The sequence below is a fragment of the Tursiops truncatus genome, chromosome 15, assembly GCF_011762595.2.
Source record: "Tursiops truncatus isolate mTurTru1 chromosome 15, mTurTru1.mat.Y, whole genome shotgun sequence".
In the NCBI taxonomy this organism is placed as follows: Eukaryota; Metazoa; Chordata; class Mammalia; order Artiodactyla; family Delphinidae; genus Tursiops; species Tursiops truncatus.
In genome coordinates this window covers 46,718,859-46,739,620 of record NC_047048.1, presented here as the reverse complement: position 1 = coordinate 46,739,620, position 20,762 = coordinate 46,718,859, and the positions used below count along the sequence as shown (strand labels likewise).

Genomic DNA, 20,762 nt, shown 5'->3' with positions numbered 1-20,762 from the left:
CATGTTTAAAATCTGTTTAACCATTTTAATTATAACAGTTCAGTGGTTTTAAGTACATTTACAGTCATCATCAGTACCCACTTCCAAGACATTTTCACCTTCCCAAATAGAAACTCTGTACCCATTACATAATAACTACCCATTTTCCTCTCTCACCCAGCTTCTGGTAATCTCTATTCTGTTTTCTGTCTCTATAAATTTGCCTGTTCTAGACTTCCTGTAAGTACAATCATACAATATTTGTCTCTTATGTCTGGCTTATTTCACTTAGTATAATGCTTTCTAGGTTCATCCATATTGTGGTGTGTATTACAGCTTCATTCTTTTTTAAGGTTGGGTAGTATTCCACTATATATGTATGCCACATTTTGTTTATTCATTCATCTGTTAATAGACATTGGGGTTTCCACCTTTTGGCTATTGCAAATAATGCTGCTGTAAACTTTGTGTACCAGTATCTGTTTTGAGTCTCTGTTTTCAGTTCTTTTGGGTATATGACTAGGAGTGGAATTGCTAGATTATTTGGTAATTTTACGTTTAACTTTTTGAGGAACCACAAAACTGTTTTCCACAGCAGCTATACCATTTTACATTCCCATCAGCAATGCACAGGGACTCCTCTACATTCTTGCCAATTCTTGTTATTTTCTGTTTTTTTTTTTTTTCGGTATGCGGGCCTCTCACTGTTGTGGCCTCTCCCATTGTGGAGCACAGGCTCCGGACGCGCAGGCCCAGTGGCCATGTCTCACAGGCCTAGCAGCTCTGTGGCATGTGGGATCCTCCCGGACCAGGGCACGAACCCGTGTCCCCTGCATTGGCACGTGGACTCTCAACCACTGTGCCACCAGGGAAGCCCTTTTTTTTTTTAGTAATAATAAAATATAAAGAATAATTTCTTTCAGCAATGTTTTGGAATTTTCATTGCACAGGTCTTTCACCTCATTGGTTAAGTTTATTACTAAGTATTTTATTCTTTTTGATGCTATTGTAAATGGAATTGTTTTCTTAATTTTCTTATCAATTGTTCATTCCTGGTACATAGAAATGCAACTGAACTTTGTGTGTTGATTTTGTATCTTGTAACTTTGTTGAATTCAAGCTAATAATATTTTGGGTTTTCTACACATATGATCATGTTATCTGCGAACAGAGATAATTTTACTTCTTCCTTTCCAATTCAATAGGTGTATATTCCCTTTAAGCTGCTGCTGAATTTAGTTTGTGTTTTGTTGAAGATTTTTGCATAGTTATTCACAAGGGATATTGGCTGTAGTTTTCTAGTTGTGTCTTTTTGGCTTTGGTATTCAGTAATGCTGGTTATATAGAATGAGTTAGGAAGTGTCCCGTCCTCTTCAATTTTTTCCAAAGAGTTTGAGGACTGGTGTTAATTCTTCTTTAAATGTTTGGTGGAATTCACCAATGATGCCCTCTAGTCCTGGGCTTTTTATGTTAGAAGGTTTTTGAAACTGATTCAATCTCCTTATTAGTTATAGGTCTATTCAGATTTTCTGTTTCTTTATGAGTTAGTTGTGGTAGGTATTTCTAGGTGTGTTTCTAGGTATTTGTCCATTTCATCTAGGTTATCCAGTTTGTTAGTGTGTAATTGTTCATAGTATCCCCTTATAATCCTTTTTATGTATGTGAAATTTGTAATCATGTCCCTACTTATGTTTCTGATTTTAGAAATTTTAGTCTTTTTTTCCCTCGTAAAACAGCTAAAGGTTTGTCAGCTTTATCTTTTCAAAAACCCAGCCCTTAGTTTTATTGATCTTTTTAAATTGTTTTTCTAGTCTCTATTTTATTTTATTTATCTCCACTAGTCTTTATTACCTCCTTTCTTCTGGTAACTTTGTGTTTAGCTTGTTCTTTTTTTTTTAAGTTTCTTAATGTATAAAATTAGATTATTGATTTGATATTTATTTATTTAGATTTTTTTTGACATGGACCATTTTTAAAGTCTTTATTTATTTATACTTTTTTTTTTTTTTTTTTTTTTTGCGGTACGCAGGCCTCTCACTCCGGAGAGGCCCGGACGCGCACAGGCTCCGGACGCACACAGGCTCCGGACACGCAGGCCCAGCAGCCATGGCTCCCGGGCCCAGCCGCTCTGTGGCACCAGACCAGGGCATGAACCCGCGTCCCCTGCATCGGCAGGCGGACTCTCAACTACTGCGCCACCAGGGAAGCCCTAAAGTCTTTATTGAATTTGTTACAATATTGCTTCTGTTTTATGTTTTGGTTTTTTGGCTGTGAGGCATGTGGGATCTTAGCTCCCCAACCAGGGATCGAACCCACATCCCCTGCATTGGAAGGTGAAGTCTTAACCACTGGACTGCCAGGGAAGTCCCAAAGTCTCTCTTTGTTTACTTTGTCTTCCTCAGGGTTTTACAGATGTTTCCTCAGGAGTTCTTCCGGCTTGATGCTGGGACACTCCTTCAGCACATAGCTAGGCCTCCTCTGAATCTAAGGATTATCTTGAGGTGCAAGCTTAAGGTCTTCTCAGCTCTTTTCTGAGCATGTATCCTGTCTAGACATGCACATGACTTTCTAAATTCCCCTGTATACATGGCTGCTTTTGAATGTCCTTATTTCCTAAAGAGCCTCACCCTGGCTTCTCCTTGGGCATTATATAGTCTATTATATGTCTGCCCGTAATCTTGTCCCAGGTGTCTGTGAGTCTGTAGTTGCCTAGAGCTTTTATGAGCTCTTTTATGAGCACTGCCTGCTGATTTTTCCATCTTAATTTTGAGTTAGGTGAAGTAGGGATGAGTGCCTTCCATCAGTTCTTCAAGTATCCCCAGATAGGTGAGAACAGACTTACACAATAATTTGCAGATAAGGTCTTTTCTCCTGGTTCACAGGAGGGAACTGGCAACCACTGCTACTGCTTCGACACCAAGACTGCTGTTGTGCTGGGGAGGGTGTAGGGCAAAGATGAGTAAAAATACTTTAAAAAGTCTCTTTTGAAGATGGGTTTTTCTTGATTGGGTGTTTGCTTGGCTTCTGTAAACCTTAGACTGTTTTCCAGAATTTCAACAAAGTTGATTCAGACAGTTTCTGTCTGTTGTTTTCAGTGTTTATGTGGGCAGATGAGAGCTTGGAGCTATCTGGTTCACCATTCTGCTTGAACTTTATAATTTCAAATGTGAAAACCAACTGTTTGGCTACCACTAGCTGCTTTAACAAAGTAACCCTCAAGTTCAATGGCTTAACCTGATAAAAGTTTATTTCAGTTTACTTACCAGTCCATTTGTGGGTGTTTGTAATTGGTATCAGCAGAGGAGTGGTGGTGGTGGTGGTGGTGGTGGTGTTTGGATTGGGGAATGTGAGTATGTGTGTTTGAGGGGGCACTCTGTTTCACGTAGTCCTTCAGCGACAGAGCTGATCAAGCCTATGCCTTCTTTAACACGTTGCTTCTGAGGGTGCCCTGGAGAACCTTAGGGGAAAGGGGAAAAGAGAGGGGTGTATCAGAGGGTTTTATGAGCTAGCCCCCGGAGATGGTGCACTTGATTTTCACTCACATATCTTGGGCTAGATCTCAGGTACATGGCCATATTTAATTGTAAGAGAGGCTGAGAAATGTAATTAACTATATACTCAGGAAGAGGATGAAACTAGTTATTTTGGTGAATAGCTAGTAATATCTGCCATACCAGCCATGCACAGAGCTTCCTTGAACTACCATTTTTCTATTGAATGAGCTGTAAGATACACCATTATTTTATATTCCATTAAGAAGGAAGAGGAAAAAAAGCGCTGTCAATTGAATTATTATACAGTGCTCCCTAATCACTCTGATCTCTGTCAATAAATTTAAAAATTATTTTAGATTTCCTCCATTATATACTTTTATGATATATCATACTTGAACATACCTTAGAAGGAAACTATAAGTGAAGTAAGTTTAGGTCTTCCTAAAACATCTTTGCACTCAGAATCCATTCTTCTGAATCATTTTTTCCCAATCAGAGTTGTCAATGTGTTTTTCCACAGAATTATTTTATGTGCAGTTAGGAGAGTTGGTGATACAGTGCTACCTAAAAATGTACTCTGCTTTTGTCTGAGATTTCCTTCTAAACCACTGATACCTAGTCTGTAAGTTTTAATGCTGGCATATTCTTTTTTTTTTTTTTTTTTTTGCCGTACGCGGACCTATCACTGTTGTGGCCTCTCCCGTTGCGGAGCACAGGCTCCAGACACACAGGCTCAGCAGCCATGGCTCACGGGCCCAGCTGCTCTGTGGCATGTGGGATCTTCCCGGACCGGGGCACGAACCCGTGTCCCCTGCATCGGCAGGTGGACTCTCAACCACTGCGCCACCAGGGAAGCCCTAATGCTGGCATATTCTTGATCTTACCAGGTGGTGTTAATGAAAGGTTTTCAACCAGTACTTGGACTCATGTTCTTTCCTCAAATGGTCATTTGGATTGTTGCCTGAAATATTGAGAGGTTGCAGTTGTCTAATTGTATCACCAGAAATGATAAATAAATTCTTATATACACAGGCAGTGAAGACTGTCATGAACACCACCTCCACAGCAGCAACTGTAAATACCTTTAATTGTAAGGCACCTGCCAATTTCAGAGACGTTAAGATGTTAAAAAAAAAAAAAAGGCATCTTCGAATTGAAGATGTATAGTATGTTGAATTTGTTTTGATATTTAAGTTTTTGTGTTTTTTAATATTTAGGACTTTTTACTCCTAATGATGTCTAACCTATTGAAAACACTGGTTATTTGAATTTATAAAAATTATTTTTTAGTTTTTCAAGTTCTTTAGTTTGGAGAATTAGGTGAAGTGAAGGGTAGGATGGATCAGCTCTTTGGAGCATTGGCTTAAAGTTATGAGAGTCTGATTTTAGAACAATACAGGAAAACACTTAAACACTGCTAGTTGCTTCTGAATGGAATGGACTCTGACACAGTGCATTTTCTGTCATTGGAATTATTCAGAAAAGTTCTGGATGAAAATCAGACAGACAGTGAAAGCCCTTCCTTCACTGGGCAGTAATTGAAGAAGATGTTGTCTAATGTGTCTTTCTGACTGTTGAGATTCTTATTCTAAAATAATTTAATTTTGTTTAAGTGGTCTTCCCTTTTCTGATCCTTGACGGTATAATTTATCAGTGCTTTCTGTCGGGGGTTGCAATACCAGTGATTTTTTTTTTTTTTCCTTAATGTAAGACAGACAACTAAATGCAGATTACTGTTCTGTTTCTAATTAAGTGATTAAACATACTAAGCCAAGGCATTCTTTGGAACACTGATTGGCACAGAGGGAGTGTGTATTCAAGGAATAGTACTTTTTCCTTTGTGGATTTCACTGCAAAATATTGTTACCTCATTTTCCTGGGGGCACAGGAAAATTCTAATTTGTTGGTTCTTTCAGGGTTTAGTTTGTGAAAGGGGCCACTGTCAATTTTATTTTTAATTAAAAAAAGGCTTATGGAAATGACCCTCTTTCCTCTCTTTCTTTTTGTTGTAACACAGTACTTGTGGCCAGACTCTTTGGAATTATCAGTACTTAAACAACTAAATAAGGAATCTTCTGACCTTTCCTGTTAGTGGCTCAAATAGTCATTACAAGGATTGTTCATGCACTTTTGCGGAACAAATTAAATAGGTGAAGGACAGCCAAGTTTTAGAAAGAGAGAGCCAGAGATACATCTTTTTCTTATTTTCTTCCTCATACCCAAATCTAGATGTCAAGTTATCTGAGATTTACTTTTATTGAAAATAATGATAGTGAATAATAACATTCCCACTTTAGTTTTGACCATTCATAACTTGCCAGTAGCTCAAACCTGGGATTTTAAAGACTGTTGAACTATGTTCATGGAATGCTTTATTGAGTAAATATATGTTTTTCATCATAATGAAAACATGTCTTTTTTCTGAATAGATTTGTGGTGGTATTCTAAATATTTAACGTATCTCCCTCTTTGTGAGAGAGACCGCTCTAGATTTCTCTGGTAATATTTCTGGCAAAGTCTGTGCTCTTAATCTTTCTGCCTCTTATGCTTTTACAAATACTCTACTGTATGTGTACTCTTATATAGTATTTTGTTAGTTTATATAGTAAAAACTAACATTATATATACATGGCATTTTGGAGCTTGCTTTTTCCACTTAAAACTGTATTTTGACATTTCCTTGTTTTTTTTAAACTGTATGTTTTATCATATATCATTTAAATTTATTTACCATAAATTATTTTATCCTTGATGGACACTAGGTATTTTCCCCAATTGCTAATAAGGATATGATGAATATGTTTATGACCCTTGTATATATGTCTGAGGCTTTATGTGAGATAGATTCCTAAAAGTGGAACTGCTGGGTCACAGACAGTGCAGATTTGAAATTTTGGTAATATTGTTACATCATCCTTCAAAATGGCTGAAATAGTTTATACACACATCAACATTGTATGAATACCTGTTTTCTCATAATTCTGTCAACAGAAAGTGCCATTAATCCCTGAAATGTTTGCCAGTGGAAAGGATAGAAACTACTAACTTGTTGCTGTTGCTGTTAGCTATTTGGATTTTTTTTGTGAGTCATCTGTTTATAACTTTTTCACACTTTTCTGTTGGATTGCCTGTTTTTGTGTTTTAACTTTGTAAATGTTGCAGTATTTTTTATTTTTATTTATTATTTATTTTTTATTTTTTTTTGCGGTATGTGGGCCTCTCACTGTTGTGGCCTCTCCCGTTGTGGAGCACAGGCTCTGGACGCGCAGGCTCAGCGGCCATGGCTCACGGGCCCAGCCACTCCGTGGCATGTGGGATCTTCCCAGACCCGGGCACGAACCCGTGTCCCCTGCATCGCCAGGCGGACTCTCAACCACTGCGCCACCAGGGAAGCCCTAAAAGCCTATTGTTGAAGAGTATGGTAGTTAAGAATACAGACTTGAACCAGACAGCCAGGCTGAATACTGGCCCTGCCATTTCTTGGGGAAGGTTGCTTAATCTCTGTACTTCAGTTTCTGCATTGGTAAAATAAGGTTTGTGATGGTATACCTCAAGAAATTATTGTGAGGATTAAAAAAATTAGTGATTTATAAACAGCATAGAATAGTACCTAATCCTTAGTAAGTGATCTTGAAGTGCTTAGCTTTTATTATAATTATTGCTATTGTCACTTATGCTATCTTGTTTTTAGCAAAATTAAAAATTTTTGGTCACATTGGTTAGTGTTCTATTTAATGTCTCTTGCATTTGAGGTTTTATTAAGTTAACACTGTTCATTCTAATATCTATAAAAGTAAAGATTTTTTAAGTCTCTTCAAAAAGTTGGCTTAATTTTACTTTACGTTTGTTATCTGAGTGGAATTTCTTTTGTGTGGTAGGAGGTGGACTTAGAGTTTTTTTTTTCCCAGTGGATATCTAGTTATGCCCATTGATGTTTTCTTAATCATACACTAAAATTTCCATGTATGCACGAATCTGTTTCTGGACTCTTTATTCTATTTCATTGTGATCTGTTTGCCAATTCTTATGTCAGTATTACACTCTTATAATTACTATAGTTTATTTATATATTTTGTTTGTGAAAAAAGCTACTCTCATCCTTTTTCAAAATTTTCATGGTTATTTTGATGTATTCTTTCAAACTGATTTTAGATTTTGTTCTATTTATAGAATAGTCAGAGTTCTATTCAAATTTTATTTAAAAAATTCCTATGTTTCGAAAAGGTTGATATCTTTACAGTATTGAATGTTCTTATCCAAGAATATAGCTTTCCAAAAAATTAATAAACATGATACATGAACATGGAGAGTCAAACAGTACAGAAGAGCATAAAATGAAAAATAAGCCTTTATCTCTAGCTTACTTCCAAAATCTGTTACCACCATTAATAGTTCATGTATGGTGTAGAAAATTTTTGTATTTATATAAATGTGTATTTAGAACTCCCTTATTCTTTTTTTTTTAATACACATAGGATCATGTTCTAATACTGTTTATTTTTCTGTATCTTTTTTCCACCTCATAATTTATTGTGGAAATTCTTCCATAAGAAATTCTAATGTTTTATTTCATTTATTTTTAAAGTCTTTGTAGTCTGTCCTTGTGTGGACGTATTGTGATTTTATTTAATCACTCTCTTATTGATGGGCATTTTGATTCTATCAATTTCTTTTTTGCTAGTATAGCTAATATTTTATAGAATGTCCTTGTATATTTATCTTTGTATTCTTGTATATGTTTATATCATAAGAATAATTTCTAGCCATGGAATTGCTAGGTCAAAAGATTCAAAGTTTTCAGTTGACAGTGTTTCAGTTTCCACTTTTAAATGTTGAGCCATCATTTTATTCCCAGTTTTAGTTTATGCAAATACATTATTTCCCAACACCACCTCCGGATTTTATCAACTGTGTTTTATTTTTGCCTCTCTGATTGCTTTGCTATTTTTTTAAAATCATGAATAAGGTTGAACCTAATTTAATGTGTTTGTTAGCCATTTGTTTTTCTGTTTAAGCACTTACTGTGGGACAAGCACCGTACTAAGTGAATTGCATGCTCATTTAATGAATTATTTCCTCACATCATTTGCTCATTTAATAAAAAGTTTTTAAAAAGTAACCTCCTAAGAGTTCATTGCACATTAAGGAAATTACGTTTAGTTATATGTGTTGCAGATTTTTTGGTTTCATCTATTGCGTATTTTTAATGATTGTGTATGTATGTATTTTACACACAATTTTACTTTGTCATTTGATATTTCATAATTTTCTTTATCTCAGTCTTATCAACTTTGGCTAGGCTTATTGTAGATATTTATTTAATAGATTTTAAAATTATGAATGGGCTCTTTATTCTCATTTAATTTTATAATTGGTTATTCATGAGGTATAGGAAAGTTCATTTTTGAATACTGATCTGGAGTTTTGCTATTAGTCACAGTCTTTTAAGAGATACTCTTGGATTTTCTAGGTAGACAATAAAGCCTTCTGCAAATGATCTTATAGCTTCTTAATATTTGTACCTCTTATTATTTTTTTTCTTTTGCTTTGGCTAATGTCGCTAGTACGATGTTAAATAATAGTGTTCATAACAGGCATTCTTGCCTTGTTCTTGACTTCATTGAGATTTATTTATGTCTTAATTAATAAGATAGTAATCTCATCTTTTAGGGGCACTTATTTTGAAGGAAAGTAGTCTACCTGGTACATGAATATCTTGAAGGTTAACAGACCTAACTTTTAGTATATGTACTTGTGCAAACATTTTATTCTCCACTCTTCCATTTATATAGTGAGGATAATTATTAATCTGTAATGTAAAATTTTTATAAGGAAGTTACTAAACATGATATTATAGTTACTCTATAAAAGTTTCATTATATGACAGATTGCTGTTTATTGAATTGTTTTCAAGTACTTATTGATATTTCACACTGGGGCATGACTACTGAGTTATGGAAATTATTTTCCTCTGAATTTTTGGTCACTCTGTCGTTGATCTCAAAAGAAATTTGTATATTTTCATGGGCATAATATAGTGAAAGCTTATTTAGACTTTCAATTTCTTTCCTATCATCTCTTAAAGTCATTATTCAGGAAAATAGAAGGATAAAGTAGTGCAGATAAACAAAAAATGGATAGTCAGAAACCCATTTTTGAAATGCATCATTTAGACAGCCAACAGGGATTCAATAAAGAACAAGACATGGTTTCTGCCATTTTGAATTCTATATAGTGTTTAATATTTAATAGTGTTGTCTTTTCAGCTGAGATTTACTGACACTAATATTTTAATAGTCTCCAGTTCCTGGCACAATGACTGGAATCTGTTGGGTTCTCAGTAAAATTTTGCTTAACATATTTAATGTTTATGAAATGTATTCAGACTCAGCTTCAGATTCAGGTTCAGAATACAGATTCTGATTCAATAAGTATGGATTAGGGCCTAGGAACCTACCCTGTTACCAGTACCTCAGGGTGTTTTCCTGTGGTTGCTCCTCATAAGTATAGAAATTTTTTTTCCTGAGTAGAGATTTTCTGTCGTATCTCACAGAAAATCAGTTTTGGAGGAAGAGGTTCACTGTCATCTTCAATGCCTTAGTAATGTAACTTTGCCTTTCACTTTAGGCTTCAGCTTTTCATTAAGGAGGAATCTGTTCATTTAGCACAAGTGTGGGTGGGCTCTTGGGTATCCATTACTAAATACATGTTTGTTACTTAACATTGATAACTTGCAATAATTAGCTATTGATTTACTAATCCAATGATTCATTTTAAGTTAACTTTATGATTTAAAAAAAAAAACTTTTGAAAACTGAAATGATCTTTTTTCTTTTTTGAGATCCTTGTCATGGCTTAGGTGCATAGAGCTTGAAAAAGTTAAGCATTTCACATGAGGCCTAAAATATATTTTTTAATGATTAAAGTCTAATCTTCATTTTAAAGAGTATTACACATGAGTAGCTGGTTATATTCTAAGGTACCTTGCAATTTAATAAGAGCCTTTTTTGTATTGTTATTTCAATACACTCCAAAATATGAACAGATCATGATGACCCATGGAAACATGATTGCAAGTTTGTAGACTGTATTAATTTTGGGATCACTAATTTGGCCAAAATAGAAGTGATGATGGGAGTTTAATCCATTATAAGGTTTCTATAAAAATTCTACAGTAAAATTTTGTTTCAGTAAATATTTTAGTTGGTGAGTAGGATCAGTTGCTTTGTTTGTTTCTGTCTTTTTTCTTCCGTTGCATCTCTGTTCTTAAATGTAAGTTTAAAAAAGTGAGTTGTAAGAGTTACAAAAACATTTTGCTAAGTCCTATTCAGTAATTAATAAAAATTCCTTTCATGGAGTCCTATAAGCGATATCACATTTCATCATGCTGGGCATTTACATATTTAATTTATTTGATAATTTTAATAAGAGATACATAGTTTCTTGATTGATAGCTTGGTTGAGCTTTACCCAGCTCAAAGGAATTTCTGAATTTCATTTCTGAATTTAAATCAGTGATGTTGCTAATCTGTGTAAACCACCTGTATTTATCTGTGTGTGGAGATGAGGAGTAAAAGTGACCATAGAAGTAAGGATAATTAGAGGTTAATGATAAGGGAAATAAACATTCCCTTGGAATTAGAAAAGGTTCTGTTTGTTTTTTAAGATACCTATAAAGTGCTTAATATGTGCTAGACCTAGTTCTAAGTTCCTTACAAATGTTAACTTACATAAACATCACAGCAGCTCCGTGGAGTACAGTTATTATCTCACTTTACAAATGAGGAAGCCGAGGTACTGAGTTGTTGGCTTGCCCAAGGTCACACTGCTGTTGAGTGGCAGAATCTGGGTTTGGAACAGAGGCCTTCTGGTTTTCCATCCTTTTCACTTACCCTCTGTTAATGCATGCTTTTGTTTTCTAAAAGCATTGCTTATGTGTTCATGTGTTATGTGCTTACTATTAATTATATTTAAGTTTGGAAAGATGTATTTTGTGCTGTACATTGTGTAATTTTTATGGATTACAATTCATAATACCATGATGTTAGTTTTTAATTTAAAACATAAGCAAATAGTAGAAAAAATAAAGTTCTTGTGGATAATAAAATTGTCAGTAATTGTCAAACATTGTGAAGAAGGCTTAGTTCCCTCAAGTAGATGTGTAATTAATACAACTTTACACCATTTAAAAATTTATTTACATTTCTTTGTAATTCAACCTGTGATCTAAATTTGTGCTTAACGAATTATTGAAAGTTTTAAAAAAAAAATCTGCTTTTTAAGATATTTTTTTACCAGTCACCATTTTTTTTCAAGTTAGTGCAGTGGACCACATACTGAACATAAACTACATTTTGCAACTTTTAGCAATGTGGTCTATGAACTTGCTGCTCAGACTGGAGTGCTAAGGTATCTATGGATTTTTACCAGGGAGTTTGTGAAGGCACACAATAAAAGTATTACTCTTTTAGAGTATCATTTCTACTAAAAGCTTGGTGGGGGTGGAATATTAAGTAATTTAATTGCTTGACATTTAAAAAGTTTTTTATATTGAAACTAAATGATTCTCAAGGTAAAAGGCAAAGAATTTCACATTAATGGTCTCTACCCTAGTGGTCCTGAGGTATGTATCAGTTCATTCTGTGGAAAGATTTCAGGAGTGCTTGATGATATTTGAAATCAGTTGGTGTCTTGGAAAGTTGTGAAATTAGTGAACTAAGCAACATAAAATGCTGATCAGTAAAGTTGAGTAAGAGCCCTCATTTTAGAAGTCAGTCAGCTACTGTAGTGTCAGCATATCAAAGTGTTAATCAGTAATCTTTGTTGGGCTGCTGAAAAGAATAATATTATCAAAGGCACATGTTGTTTTAAATCTTGGAAATATCTTAATGTTTTCTTGGCTTTTATTAAACCCTACTTTTAAGTAATACTGAGTAAAATTAGGATTTATAAAAAAGATAATTTGGGGTTATCGTTTAATTTACAAAAGCATTGAACATAGTATTCCTTTAAATAACTTGCTTCTTTAGCTTCTTCAGTTCATTATATTCACAACGTTCAGACCTGCATATAAATGAAGCAAAGAACACCACTAGTTTATAGGTGTTATTTTTTTTAATGTAAAACCTCATGTTGAAAGATTAAAAGGATATAAATTTGAAAACCTGTATAGAACCTGTATAGCCAGTGTTTTGTTTTTTAAAATACCTAATAGGTTTGGGTATAAGCAATATTGATAATTGCCTTCAATTTCATTCTAAATACTGAGATTAGAGCTTGAATATGCCACTTACTTTTATATTTTTTAATTTTAATTATATTGGAGTATAGTTGATTTACAATGTTGTGTTAGTTTTAGGTGTACAGCAAAGTGATTCAGTTATACATATACATATATTTATTCTTTTTTAGATTCTTTTCTCATATAGGTTAACACAGAATATTGAGTAGAGATCCTTGTGCTATGCAGTAGGTCTTTGTTGGTTATCTGTTGTATATAATAGTGTGTGTGTGTGTTCATCCCAAGCTCTTGATTTATCCCTCCCCACCATGTTTCCCCTTTGGTAACCATAAGTTTGTTTTTGATATCTGTAAGTCTGTTTCTGTTTTGTAAATAAGTTCATTTGTATCATTTTTAGAAATTAGATTCCACATATGAGTGATATTATGTGATATTTGTCTTTGTCTGACTTACTTCACTTAGTATGATAATCTCTAGGTCTATCCATGTTGCTACAAATGGCATTATTTTATTCTTTTCATTCTGGCTGAGTAATAATCCATTGTATACATGTACCACATCTTCTTTATCCATTCCTCTGTTGATGGTACAGCATGTCTTCTTTCATCCATTCCTCTATTTATGGTACAGCACATCTTTATCCATTCCTCTTTTGATGGACATTTAGGTTGCTGCCACTTACATTTTATTAATAAGTATGACCATTAAAACAGTAATCACTTGACTTGTAGAGTGACATGAATATATTCTTGAAGTATCCAGATGATAATTGTGGCACAAAGCTTTTTTACTTAAGTGATTTCAGAAAGAAAGGAGGGGAGGGGTGGGTGGTAGCGAACCTTTTAGTAGGGCAGTTATGGGGAGAGCAAATTAAAGAGTTGGCATGCTGTCCTGGAGTGTATTTTCTATGTGGAATTTGCCATCCAACAGCAGAGAGAAGTATAAAGCATTCTCTTTGCGTAATAAATTTAACCAGAAAAAATATATTTTGTTCTTTTTACTTTTACTTTGTTTTATTTCTATTTAGACTTGACTGAGGAAGAAAAATAGTGGTCGGTAGAATTGGCATAGTTCTGAGTCTAAGTTTCTTGATTTATCACTATATTTGTTCATTCAAGCATGTTTAATTCATATCATCTGTAAAACTCTGTAGACTGAAAATTTTCTATAACTTGGCTAATTACTTTTATAATAAAGAATATACTTAAAACTTAGAGTAAATTGTTCATGATAAAAGAAAAAAAATCCTAATCTCTACTTTCAAATTTCTTTACTTACACTTTAAGTAGAAGATGAACCAGAAGTAGGAATTGGAGAGGGTGTTTTTGTTTGTTTGTTTTTGTGATTTTTTTTTTTTTGGCTGGTTGATAAGATACAACAGTACTACTAAAATAGAGGGGGTCGGGGAAGAAACTGTAAACCAAGACGTGTGTACACATGATAGTAATTATTTGAGGCTCCTCTAAGATGTGCCCCTCAGTTTTCTGTTCTTGCTATTTTGGGGGGAGAAACCCTTTTTTTTTGAGGATATAATTTCTGTGATATGATGATTTCTGGAATTTCTAAAAATTAATGCAAGTGTATGATAGCAGGCCAAGTCCAAATTGCAATGACAAAAGAAAATAAAAATAAGAAAAAATAATCCGTAGCAGCTCTGGAAAACAGGAAAGGATGCAGTCGGTGGATCAGAACATTTGGAGACTTTCTGGAAGATATAAGACTGACAAGATTAGATGATTAGAAACCACTACTACTGAACAGCTTGTAACTCAACATAGGGAAAATTACCTGCGGGTAATATCAGGGTAGTTAGAAGACTCTAGGATCAGTGAATCTATACGAAAAACATGCTAGTTTCTCCCCTTTACCACACTAAAGGCAAAACCTGCCCACAAAGTCCCACAGCCTTTTATTATGGGAGTGGGGGAGACTCTTGAAGGTAAAGCAGTGACCTGAACCAGCCGTCAATACTGAACAATCTAGATCTTTATTTAAAAAGATGAAGACAATGATGAAATACTGGATATTTGAGGAAAATTAGCAGTGCTGAACAGAGGACTCATACTAAAATAAGCAGAGCAAATAGCCCAGAAATCAGTTAATGTGAAAAAAAAAAAGAAACTGAAAATTTTTAGTTTCTAGAGAAAGGAACAGTGAAAAACAGTTAACGATTAAAAATTTGATTTTGGCCCTTAGAGGCCAAAAAATATAGAGGGTACTAGAATCCAGAGTGCTAAGTTGACTCCAAAGCTGTAATCAGAACACTTGCTGACCTAGATGCTTATATTTAAAGGTCACATGCTTTTGAGGAGAGAGATCTTGGGCATCCACTAGATGGGAAGTTGGAATTGAGGCCTCTGCATGAGGCCGAGGCTCTTCAAGATAAGTCTTTAATGAAAGAGAGTCCAGAACATGAAATTTAACTTCCAGCAGAGAACATCAGAGACATTTTCTTCTCATGGCATTTGGGTGTGAGACTAAAAAGTAAGCCTGTCTTCATGTGGGTTTGAGATTCTAATATATACTATCTGTCTAGTTCAGGAAACTGCAGGCAGAGAAAATTATTTAAAAATAGTCAAATGTTGATAGTGCTGCAAAGCATCTAATAGAAACAAAAGTTAATACTCTTTAGGGGGATGCACCTTCAAGATAAGCCTTTTAGTATGACTGTTGGTAAAGCATGAATGAAATGCTTTGGAGAAAATCAGCAATCATGAGCAAGAGTAAGCAGGAAAAACAGCAAAATTAGACGTCTGTGATATTGAAATTACTAGGTAAGAGTATGGAATATATATATAAATGTTTAAAGAAATAAAATGGAGGATTAAAAAACATGAGCAAGAGACAAAATGCTGTCAAGTACGAGGAAGATTTGAAAAAGAAGAGAACTTTTAGAAATTAAAAATATAATAATTGAAATGGAAAAACATTGAACGGCTTAAATGGATTAAACCCAGCTGAAGAGAGAATTAATGAACTTGAAGACAGATTTGGAAAAACAGATATGGAAACATGAAAGATGTGTTTAGAGTCAGAAGAATAAACATGTCTAATATATGGGAAGTCGGAGTTCAGAAAAGGAGAACGAGGAGACTGACAGTCCATATCCAAAGAAGGAATGAGAATTTTCCAAAATTAAAAAATGTGAATCATTAGGCTGAAAAAACACAGTGAATCCAGAAGAAGAAAAATAACTGGATAATGTTAAGGACAAAGAGAAAATAAAAGTAACCAGAAATAGATTATCTGCAAAGGTATAAAATTAGACCAGTAGCAGACTTCTAAACTCCAACAATAGATGCTGTAAGTCGAGAATTCAGCCTTCAAATACTAAAAGAATACAGATACCATCCTGGAAGTAACTAGCAAAATCATTCAAAAACAAGTGTTTTGAAATATATTTTCAGACAGATATCAGATTGGTAAAAATTTAAAACTCTGACTATATTGTGTTGGTGAGCTTGTGTAGCAACAAGAACTCTTAGCTTGCAGAAGTATAAACTATTTTTCGATAGTAATTTAGCAATGTCTAGTAAGTTTGAATGCACATTTCTCCAGTGACCCAGAAATTCTACATATATATATATATATGAATATACCTTATATACCTTAGCATTGTTTATTGATCTGTTTTGACCATGACATAAATCAAAATTTCAGGAAACAAAATTTACTGTTACTGTGTACAGTACACTTTGATCTATCTCTGTGCCTTACTACTTTGTTCATTTTCTTCCCTTTTCCCTTTACTCCTCACCACTCTTTTTTTAAAGCTTCCTGTGACCTTGACCTACTAACATGATTATATTGGTAGGTTGTAAGCTATAGTTTGAAAAACACTCCCTTAAAGAAACTCACACATAAGTGTAATAAGGATGTTCATAACAGTATTGTTTGTAAAAGTGAAAAACTGGAAGCAATCTTAAGCCCTAATAAATGGAGAGTGTATAAATAAACTGTGGTATATCCATGTAAAGGTGCAGAAGAATATATAAAGTATGATATATGAAACTTAAAAATGCAAAGCAATACTATGTATAGCTTTATGGATATACACATATATAAAATATATAAGGAAATCCATGGTAATGATAAACACCAAACTTAGGTTATCTCTGGGAGGAAAAGAAAGGTATTTCTCTTATCTAGATAGCACTTTTTTCTTAAGCTGGGGGGTGGATACACAGCTGTTTATTAAATAATATCATACACTCCTTCGTATGTCTAAAATATTTCACAATATATTTTTTAAAAAGAGAGGTAATGATATTGACAGATTGAGATTTCTCTCAGGGAATAGAGCAAAAAGAGTTGAATGTTATGGGAGAAAAGTTTGAGACCTATAAAATAGATCCAAGAGATCACTATCTGTGAAATAGGAATTCCAGAAGTGAAAAATACATACTGCAAAAGCAGTAGACAATGAAATGGTAGAGTAAAATTTTCCTGAGCTGAAGAATGCAATCAAATAAGATATACTGAAATCAAATTTCTGGTAAAATCAAATATTGGTCAAACTTTGAATTCCAAGGATCAAAAGAAAATCAAGTTTCCAGATAGAGTAAACAGGCTCACCCTAAAGCAAAAGAAGTATCAGATTGGCATCTGATTTTTCTTATGCAGCACTGGATACTAAGGAACAGTAGAGAAATTCCTGTAGGATTCTAAGGTATAAGTACTATGACCCTAAGGTTCTGTATGCAGCAAAAGTGTTTTAAAGTATGAAGACAGATATATATTCTTTCCAAGGCATTCTGAACTACAGCACTTATGGATAAATGAATATATTATTTGGAAGTACTTAAGCAAAATGAAATGAAATGAAATGATAAGTAATGGCTTCTGTTCTGCACATGAGAATTCTGGATGGAAAAAAGAAAGGTATACATTAAGCATAGATGAACAAAATCAAACAACAAACCGAAACAGTCAATGAAACTTATGGTTAAGTCTAAAAAATTGTTAATAATATACTTTGATGTACATTTGAGGTATAATATAACTAGAGAAAATATTCCTAATAAAATGGAAGCTATGAAAAAATGACAACTAGGAAATAAGATTTTAGATGATTTAATAATAATAAAACCTGTTCTCTAGCAGGTTATGAGTAGAGGGAGGAAAGTAAAAGAATACTATGCATAGTTTGCTGTGCAAAGTATTTCTATTCATAGAACTACAGAAGTGGATACTTTTTACTTTACTTATGAAGAAATATAGATGGAAATACATGTTGAAAGTTTGAGGAGTCTTTTGTTAGAAGATGGCAGATGATCAGTTCTCCCAACCTTTTCCATATTTGCTTGAAATGACTAAAAATGTCTTTTTTTAAAAAAAATTAAGCCTATAACAGCATTGGGCAGCAAGAAAGGGTTACATTGATATAGCAGATTTTGGGGAATTCCCTGAAGATAGAAAGTAGATGGAATGAGAGGTGCAGAGAAACAAGAGCAGAGAAAAACCACAACTGAAATTGAGAAGTTTTTCCTTGGTGGGCCTCAAGAAACTCCATTTGTGTTGTTAACAGTTTCAAAGGATTGAAGTGGTCTGTGGGGTAATCATCAGAGTAATTAATTTAAAAACTGCCTGTGCCAGCTGGACTCTGTTCTTCTTCATTTGTACAGAATGACTGTCAGCCAGGGATATTTGTCTCTAGGATAGAGTCATGGCTTCTGTTCTGCACATGATGAATCTGGAGAAGGCTTCTGGTTGTGTGTGCTGGGGTTGGAGAGTAGCAAAGCAGAGTTTGAGAACACAAAGGGGAGGAAAGGGAAAATGGTTCCACATGTATGAAATACAATAAAACACTCCACCCCGAAAGTAAAGTCTTCCTATTGTTTGCTGTCTTGGAGGTTCCAGACCACAACCTGCTTTATGACAACACATTCTAAATTAAAACCTCTTGATATGCTCTGCCCACTCACATTCATCCTGAAATCAGCTCTCTCATTCAGGGAAGATTCCTTCAGAGAGGGACAGACCTACAGATCTATGAGAAACCCAGGTTATTTAGATAGCTCTGGAACACCATTCACAAATTTGGAATACCAATGATTACCAGAACACCAACAATATCAATAGAAAATGAACTGAGAGAAAAATTGACTCCTGGAAAATGAGAATGATACAAGAAGTAGGTAGAACTTAAATGTAATTTGTATCCTTAGAGAGATTTAAGGGGATAAAGCAGCTGAAAAAATAAATCAGGCTATTCTGAAAGAAGCGATCTGCAGAGTTCTCAGAATCAAAAAAATTGCTAAAATAAAAAATATTCAAGGGAAGGGCTGAAAGTTGAATTAATGATTTAGAAGTAAGGTTGAGGAAACATCCTAGAACCCAAAGTTAAAAAGATGGAGATTGAAATATGAGCATATGTTTAAGTTACATGGGGCATGGAACCAGGTATGTGTTCCAGGGATGCCAGGGAGTGTTATATGAATATTACAAAAGGTGAGTTAGATCAATATATACAGATGTGAAAAGATGGTCAAGATACATACAGTGAAGAAGCAAGTTGTGAGAATAGTATGTTTAGTATATTTGTGATCAGAAATCATATGCATGTTCAAATATGCAAAAGAAAGATGAAAGGACGTGAATGATCTTTTGAGAAAAGGATGGAGGGATGAGAGAATACTTTCCATTTTTCTTAAAACATAACGCTGTTTTATAAGGAGCATATTTTTACTTAAAAAATAGAGCATTAAAAGTTATGTTGAGGGGAAAGGAGAGCAACATGAGGTTAGCAGCGGTTTCCTAAGCCATTGATTTACACATAGTCTCAAGTCCATAATTTTCTCTGTAACATACAACTTTTCTGTTAATTCTTAGCAAGCGTCTCCTTCCCTCACTTCATAGACTCTCAGAAGGGTATTTTCACACACTTCTCTGAACCTTCTTTACCCAGAGTATTGGGGTTGAGGTGGCTAATTCCTTCATTACATGTGGATTTTGTGAGAGAGGATATGTATGTGGAGAATACCTTAAAGTAAGGATATCTTCTAGATATTGCTTTATTAATAAAGGGTAGTATCAATCCAACATCTTCTGTAGAATGAGTCAGGATGTAAATAAATTAAAATAATCAGTAGTAAAGGGAAAAATAAGAATTCTATATTCAAGATTTTGAGTATATCCTGCTGGGAGTTTTTGGGTTGAGAGTAGGAATTGGTCAATATTAGAACATATGAGTGTAATCACAGAGGTGTGAAGTGGTGTTCTGGACCACCTGAAAGGCCCCATCCTTTTTGTGAGGAGATGGATATGATCCTTGATCTCAATATGCTACATCTACTATAAACTTCTGGAGCCTCCGCCATCATTCAGGATGCTTCTCTAGTGGTTGAAGAAGTGGAGGATCACATGGGAGAGTGCCTGAGGATCCTTGCCTGGGACAAGTTGTGGGAAGAAAAGTCTTGCAGGTATTTTTCTGATATATTTTACTTGGTTGCTGTGTTTTTATTGGATAAAATAATTCTTTTCCTGAAAGGGGTGAGGAGTGGTTAGTGGGAGGTGGGAGATGGGAGGGAGTAGTCTTTTGTAAGAGTGGTAGAAGAACTAGGAAAGAATACCAGCATCTTTCTGTCTTTTCTTTTTCTGCTCTTGCACAACGTTTGCTGTCATCTTCACAATAAAGGAAGTTGTGCTTGAATCACAGACTCACTTCTGTGGTAATAAGATTCACCAAGAACATTTAGGTACATAGCATGCTGACATAATAGATTAACTAGCCGCAAATTTTAAAAACCAATGGAAAATGTTTAGATCTGTGAACTGTATTGAATTTAATTTTTTGAATATATGTTTAAAAAGCTTGTTTGTAATTGTTGATTATTTCTTCTTTGATTGTGTTAGTTGGTTATTTAACCATTTGATACTGATTTATTTCTTAGGCATGAAGCTGTTTAACACTGCTATGCACTTAAATTAAGTAGTTAATTAACTGGAGAACCTTAAGTCTTAAATTCATGATTTTTCTCTAGAATGGTAGAGTCTCAGGTGCCAGGAGCTCAGCGAATGGCTTCCAAGATAGCTCTAGTTCCAGTGCA

The 20,762-nt window shown here is 34.4% G+C and overlaps 1 protein-coding gene and 1 long non-coding RNA gene across 3 annotated transcripts in view; both read left to right on the top strand.

The window, feature by feature from the left end:
* Positions 1-20,762, top strand: part of MACROD2 (mono-ADP ribosylhydrolase 2) — a 2,000,643-nt gene that overhangs the window by 17,369 nt on the left and 1,962,512 nt on the right. The window lies entirely within an intron of this gene.
* Positions 3,357-20,762, top strand: part of LOC117308147 (uncharacterized) — a 29,715-nt gene continuing 12,309 nt past the window's right edge. The window contains exon 1 of the long non-coding RNA XR_004522098.2: positions 3,357-20,135. This is a non-coding gene — a long non-coding RNA (uncharacterized lncRNA). The remainder of the gene's footprint in view (positions 20,136-20,762) is intronic.